At 44.5% G+C, this 7,728-nt stretch overlaps 1 long non-coding RNA gene across 1 annotated transcript; it reads right to left on the reverse strand.

Moving 5' to 3' along the window:
- Positions 1–943: 943 nt before the first annotated feature.
- On the reverse strand, positions 944–6,242 carry LOC116533737. The gene is made up of 2 exons (XR_004261420.1): positions 5,816–6,242; positions 944–1,556 (listed from the first exon to the last, which is right to left on the reverse strand). It is a non-coding gene; the product is annotated as an uncharacterized LOC116533737 (long non-coding RNA).
- Positions 6,243–7,728: the final 1,486 nt, after the last annotated feature.

Raw genomic sequence — 7,728 nt, forward strand, 5'->3', positions numbered from 1 at the left:
GTTGTCGCTCTTATTTCTATTTCCCCAGGACAATTTCATCTATCTCAAGTACGTATCTATTATCTACTTCCTCCATGATGATAACATCTGCATGTGCTGTCTTCAGCCCAGCTCTCTCTCCTGGCTTCAGACTCTGTGCATGTGAGGGTCTGCTGACATCTCCAGCTGCCCCTAGACCCAACCTGGGAAAACTTGAATGCACCACCCCCAGCCTCCTGCTTATGTTTATCTCATGTTTATCTCCCCTTTCCCTTTCTCTCTATCTCTCTCTTCCTCCAGCCCCCCAGTACCTGCCCTAATTCAGGCTGTTGCCTCAGTCCCCGGGAATATTGCTGTATCCTCCTGCCTGGGTCCCACCTCTCTCCCATCCATCCTTCTCATCCAGCCTGAGTCACTGACCAAAAATAAAAATGCAAGGCTACCACCAGCTCCAAATTCATAGCCTGTGGGAAAAAGCACACATTCCTTATCTCGGTATCCAAGCCCTCCCCAGCCCAGCAGCACATACGTCTAGAGCCACCCCTGGTTCTCACTTCACTCTCTGGGCACAATAAATTGTGCATACTTGTCCTACATACACCACAGAGCGCCACACTCTGGAGTCTCTAGGCCCACTGCTGCCTCTGCCTGGAGAGCCTTCCTTTCCCACCCACCCACACTCTGCCTTTGCTGAGCCACTGCTGTATATTTTGAAACCTATATTGGTGCCACCTCCTCCAAGAAGTCTTCTCTGACATCCTTCAAGTCTGGACCAGGCACCCCTCCTGTTGAGGGGGCTGATGCACACTATCTTGTACCATGGCACAGGATTTCAACATTGCTTGTTTACTTGTCTGTGAACTGGAGGGTGACTATGTGTGGCAGGCACTGGAGTTGCCTACCCAACATCTAGAACCTTTTCCTGATTTTATTCAGGAAAGGAATTGCTCAGTCTTGAGGACTGTTTAATTTTTTAAAATTTTATTTTTTATTAATACATAATAGTTGTGCATACATTGGGGATACATGTGATCATTTAACACATTTGAATAACTTGTAAAGATCAAATCATTATCATCAGGATTTACATTGCCTTAAATTGTTGTCTTTTCTTCATGCTAGGAACATTTGAATTGCTATCTTCTAGCTACTTTGAAATATACAATAGGTGATCAGTAGTTAACCTTTGCTGTGAGCCAAGTACTGTGTTAAGCACCTTTTGTACATTAAACATTTAATCATTACATCAACCTGTGAAGTGTCATTATCACCATTTTACAGATGGGAAACTGAGGAACAAAAAGTTAAGCTCCTTGGCACGGGTTATATAACTGAGGAGTGATGGAGCCAGGATTTGAACTGTGGCCATCAGGCTTCAGAGCCCCTGCTCTTAATGGACACGATAGACTCACTGCTGTTCCCGTGAACAGCACATCACAATTTTCCCAAGGCAGCCAGTATGGCATTCAATTCTGGTTTGCCTGTGACGGGTCTAGAAACGGGCATGTAAACCCAGATATGGTCACTGGGTTACAATAAGAAGGCAGCTGGGCGCTTCTAGGAAGGGTATTCGTGCCCTATTTAAAAAAAAAAAAAAAAAGAGCAAAGTGAAGGTCCCTGTTCTGCCTTGCTTGTGTCTTTGAGCATTAGGCTGTAGTTGGGGACTGTGACGGCCACCTTGCCATCTGAGGGAAGACATCACTGACACACCAAGCATGGCTCTTCATGGCACCGCTGAGCTGTGGCGCCTACAGCTCCTAAAGACCACAGCCCTGGACTTCTTTCTTATTTTTGATGAGCTAAGGAATGTCCGCATTGTTTTGTCAGAGGGGTTTAAACCAGAGCAACTCCATCTCGAATAGGGGCTGGATAAAATAAGGCTGAGACCTTCTGGGCAGCATTCCCAGACAGTTTGGCATTCTAAGTCACAGGATGAGATAGGAGGTCAGTGGCACGAGATACAGGTCATAAAGACCTTGCTTATAAAACTTGCAGTAAAGAAATTGGCTAAAATCCCACCAAAACCAAGATGGCAATGAGAGTGACCTTTGGTCGTCCTCACTGCTGTACTCCTGTCAGTGCCATGACAGTTTATAAATGCGAAGGCAACATCAGGAAGTTACCCTATGTGATCTAAAAAGGGGAGGCATGAATAGCCCACCTCTTGTTAGCACACGATCAATAAATAACCATTAAAATGGGGAATCAACAGTCCTTGGGGCTGCTCTGCCTATGGAGTAGCCATTCTTTATTCTTTAACTTTCTTAACAAACTTGCTTTCACTTTATGGATTTGCCTTGAGCTATTTCTCACAAGATCCAAGAACCCGCTCTTGGGGTCTGGATCGGGACCCCTTTCTGGTAAGAGTTTAGGCCACCACTGGCTGAGTATTGTTACTTGCAGCCAAACCCGTATACCCATCCAATGCCCAGAACAGTGCCTGGCACATAGTAGGCCCTTCCTAAAGGGCTGTTTAATGAAGAAAATGAAAAACCATGTGAGCATATGTGGGAAAACAGGATAAACTCAAGGCACTACATGAATATGAAGAAAGATTCATTTTCTTGAGCCTCAGTTTCCTTATTGAGGGGGCTGGGCTCAGTGGGTTCATTTAGGCTTCCACTTTCTCTATTTTGAGTACAAGCGAAGATGAAGTTTCAGGTGTGCAGGACTGACAATAAACGTTATGAGAGAAGAGACCCTGGGACTCCCTCACAGCTGCTCACTGTTTATCCTTGGCAAGCCAAGGGAGCCTGTCAAAGGACATCACTTTCTGCAGGAAGGTTCAAAGAAACATATCTAAATAGAACAGAGTCTGATAAGGGACTCGCCCAGGGGCCAGCCTCTAAAACAGAGAACTGCAAAGACCTCTCCTCTCTTGGCCTTTGATTTAACTCAGTAAAATCTGGAAGCATCAGAATGACTTTCTTTGTTCACTGTAGACTCCTGAGGCCACCCAGAGGCCTGCCTGTTTATCCACCACAGGCAGCTGGCAGGAACTCAGCAAGGCACACTCCTAGCTCTACTCAGCCACTCAGATAAGGTCACTAGGATCACTCATGAGTCTGGGGGCATTGGAGTGGGATCTAATGCACCTGATGCTGCAGGCCAGCCCTTGGCCAAGTGACAAGGACCTCTGAATCCTACTCTGAGGCTCCCCTGGCTGCCCTTTGTTGTCCCTAGTCATCCTTTGTGGGACCTTTGGGAAATTATACGTTAGTTCCATGGTCACTTCAATTTCCCAACTAAAAGTCTGTGTTCTGCACTCAGAAACATCTTAGTCAGTATGAACTGAAGTCTTTCTCAGGCCTATTTGCTAACTAAATCTCATCTCCCCAAGATGCCTTTGGTGTGTTCATCTTGCAAGCTTTGTACCAGTTTTTAACCCTTGTTTTGCACTGCGTATCTCTTATATTACTTAAATTTTACCTGTTTCCTAGTTCCCAACTAGACTGTAAATCCCTAAAAGACAGAGCCCACATCTTCCATCCATACTTAGGATTCAATTATTCATTCATTCATTTATTCAACAAACATCTATTAAGTACTGAGTTTTGTGGTAGGTCTGAGCTTTCAAAAATGAGTAAGACATAGCCCCTACTTTCATGATCTTAAAGTCTGTTTGGGGGAGACAGACTGTAGAAGCAGATAGTTAGGTCCCCTCCTCATCTTCATCCTGGGGTTCATGTTCCAAGTGTCACAACCCCTCTCAACCAGCCTTTATTTGAGCTGCAACTCTTTGTAACTCTGTTTCTTGTAATCAAGAGAAACCAATTACGGCATCCTCTAGGGTAAGAAATGCTTAAACTGACTCTTAAAGGATCAGTATAAGGGAAATGAGGGCATAGGGAGGATATTCCTGGCAGAGGGCACAGCACGAGCAAGAGCATGGAGGCCAAGAACAGCTTGTTATGGGCAATGCCAAACACATGTGCATTCATTTCTATTTTTGATCCTTCATTGTGGAATGAAAGGCTTTGTCCACAGTAAAGCAATCCCAAACACCAAAAGGCTGATAAAGGAGGTATTTTGGGACTCGCATAGCGAGTAAAGTCCCTTCCCTGAGCCTACAAAATTACACTGGGTAAGCAGCTGTCTCTAAACGCCATTGCTTAAAACCAGTCCTGCTAATTCACAGCCACTTCTTTGGTGGCCAAAGATGCACAAGAGAGAGAAGGAGCGGCCCAATTGCAATGGCCAAATTCCTGGGAATGAGAGAAATGTCTCCAAAGAGGGAATGGCGAGGTCGAAAGGCACTCTAAGAGAGTACTTCACCCAGCTGAGTGCTGAGGGCCTCACACCAAGATGGGAGAAACAGAACCAGAATCCAGCCTTCCATCTCTGGAAAATCCCACAGAAGCTACTTCCTTCTCTGCAGAGAAATACCATTTCCCCTGCAATTTAGAACTTACACATAAGAGGAATATAGACTCCCAAAGCTTATGAGTATGGGGAATACTAATGTGATACAAGGCTGGGTTCAATCTACCCTTTAGCTTCCCAGAAAAGGCTGGCTCAAGCATACAGAGGCAATGACACATGCTCTAAAAAAATCCAGAGCATCTAAACAAGGCAAAGTTATCCCCCTTCCTCTGCCATGGCTCTGCTGGGCTCCAGCTAGCTCTTCATCTCTCAAGCTCCATTTCTAGGAGCCCACACCTTGATAAATGACTGGTAACAGTCACTTAATCCCACAGAAATTAAGTGACCTACTGTGTGCAAGGCCTTGTCATTGGAGAAGTGTGAAAAGCTCAGATTTTCTTACTTGGGACCCATCCCAATCCCCTATTGCCAAGGGATCAGATGTGGTTAGCAAAGACACCCTTGACCCACAAGGACATTCATTCCAAGCTCTGGTTTCCATCCAGCCCAGGGGATTGTCTTTCCATGACTTAAAGTGGCACCCTGCTTGCCTCTCATCTATCAGGAGCCACAGACCTGCTTTGCTTTCTAAAAAACTGGTGCCCCTGTGCTTACCTTCAGCTTTAAAGATGGCTACTTAACGGCAAAACATGCTCACTCAAATGCAAGTTCAATGAGGTCAGTGGTTTTATCCTGTTCATTGTTGAACCCCTGGCATCTAGGACAGTGCCTGGCACATTGTCATTGTTCAATAAATGTCGAATGAGGGAAGCATTTGTTGACTGCCTTTCCCACTAGACTGTAGCCTTGTTGTTTACCATTGTATCCTCTCTGTTTAGAACAGCATACAGCACGTTGTAGGAACTCAACAAGTATCTGTTAAATGAATAAGTATGTAGTTGACTGATTTTTTGGACATATAATTTTTCTTACAATGCCTTCAGTATTCATTCGACGAATTATTGAGTTTCTTCCACATGCCAAGCCCTGGGCCAGGCTTGGAGATCCAAAGATGCCCTAGATAGAGTCCCTGCCTCTAGCTAGTCACAGTCTAGTGGAACAGATAAATAGGAAAACAAAGTAGAGGCCAGGAGCAGAGGCTCCTACCTGTAATCGCAGCAATTTGGGAAGTCAAGGCAGGAGGATCACTTGAGCCCAGGAGTTAAGGACCAACATGAGAAACATAGCCAGACCTTGTCTTTACAATAAAATAAATTAGCCAGGTGTGGTGGCACATCCCTGTAGCCACAGCTACTCAGGAGACTGAGGCCTGAAGATTACTTGAACCCAGGAGATTGAGGCTTCAGTGAACCATGTTCGTACCACTGCAGTCCAGCCTGAGTGACAGAGCGAGACCCTGTCTCAAAAAAAACAGAAAATAACAAAGTAGAAGCCCTCTAATTTGGCAGGATTTAAACTCACAGTTTGTCAGAAAGTTGAAAATATCAAAGTGGAGAATCATAAAAATTCCTACCATGCTGGGCAACTTCCACTTTCCTCTGATCCACTCACCTCCACTCTGGGGATTTCACCTCTGTGGACGGTATCAATGGACACCTGTGCCTTCTGTCTTCCCATTTGGCTTGTCCAATAGGAGACACTGGTATAACCTTGCAGGAAGAAAGAAGGGAGAGGCCAGGGCATCTAATTTCCTGTTTCCCCCTGCAGCACCTTGGCACACTGGCTGCCTCCCTCAACCCGAGGCTTAGCTGCTATCAGGAGCCCTCTGCGTTCCCCCAACTTGAGGTCCTATCCTGCGGTTTTCCTATTTCTACCCACAGTTTTATAAACAATCCTTTTATTTTATTAAACTATCTTTGAAGTAACTAATTTGAGCATGTAATTTTTTCCCTGCTGTGATTCTACTAACATACACCCCTTAAACATTTTTTTAACTTTAAATATACCTACACACACACACACACACACACACACACACACACACACACACGTACTAATTCACCTATTCCTTAAAAGGCCAAAATCTTTTCTTTGGCTGTGGGTCTGCTAGCTGAATTTCCACATCCTCTTTCATTCATAAACAACATCCATAACATGTAGACTATGAATTGCGTATTTCTTTTTCTTTAAATTGCAGAATTTAAGGACACTTGTTAATGCTAATGCAATTCAAGTGCAGAATACCTTGAGATTTTTACAGCTTGTTTTCTAATCTTTTACAGTTGTTTCACCCACACCTAATTTTCCAGCAGTTTGTTTTCATGACTCACATTTAGGGAGGATTTTTTCCCTCTTAAAAATATCAACATTGATTTATTCGTTCATTTTTTTGAACAGCATCCATTCATCAACTCCTACTCTGTCTCAGGCTGTGGGTTGGAACATGAGGCACAAAGATGGGGCCACCATGGTCTCTGTCTTTGAGTTCAGTCTTGAGGAGATACACATGTGACCAATAGCATCTCATGAAAATGACCTTGCTCAAACCCCTGCATGCATCAGCTTTTCCATGTGTCTTCCTGAAGCATTCAAATTTTAGGTTGTATAAAAACAGCTCTCTCTTTTTCCCCTTGTGTTTCATTGGTCCGTGCCATACTGAGTTAGATCAAGCAACTACTGTAACAGATGGAATTAGGCTAGGCAGGTTTGGGAGCAAATATCACCAGCTCCTGGTATGTGTCTAACTCAATAGGTAAGAGCAGAAGTGATAGCTAGAAGCTGGTCAGCTGTAAGGGTTCACTGGACCTCCGGCGTTGATTAGCATGCATCACAGGGTGAGCAGAGAGCTTGCCTTAAGCTAGAAGTTTGAGCTTTAAGCAGGTGCTATGAGGGTGTCCCCCCCCAAATTCATATGTTGAAATCCTAACCCCTTTAAGTGATGGTACTAGGATGTGGGGAGTGATTAGGTTATGGGGCCAGAGCCCTCATGAATGGGATTCATGATCTTATAAAAGAAGCTCAAGAGAAACCCCCTCACCCCTTTCCCCTGTGGGAACACAGCAGGAAGGCACAGCCTAGGAGCCAGAAAGCAAGTCCTCACCAGACACTGAATCTGCTGGCACCTTGATCGTGGACTTCCCAGCCTCCAGATTGTGAGAAATAAATCTCTGCTGCTTGTAAGCCGCACAATCTATGGTATTTTGTTACAGCAGCCCAAATGGAATAATAGCAGCAGAGGTTACTTAAGAGAAATATCACCAAACTTAATGTTCAGAGTGAGAGAGGCAGGCTGGGATGTATCACATACAAGTGCTGAAATGTATGGATGCCATTGTTTCAGACTGAGTTCCTATGCTACATCCCAAGAGACCAGACCAAATCACAGTGGAGTCACTCACACTAGGCACCACATAATCAAACATACTTTTAAAATGGGATGGTTTTAAAAAAGAAGAAGAAAGAAAGAAAGAAAGAAAGAAAGAAAGA

This window comes from Sapajus apella, unplaced genomic scaffold (genome assembly GCF_009761245.1).
Source record: "Sapajus apella isolate SASKATOON/1434 unplaced genomic scaffold, GSC_monkey_1.0 scaffold83, whole genome shotgun sequence".
In the NCBI taxonomy this organism is placed as follows: domain Eukaryota; kingdom Metazoa; phylum Chordata; class Mammalia; order Primates; family Cebidae; genus Sapajus; species Sapajus apella.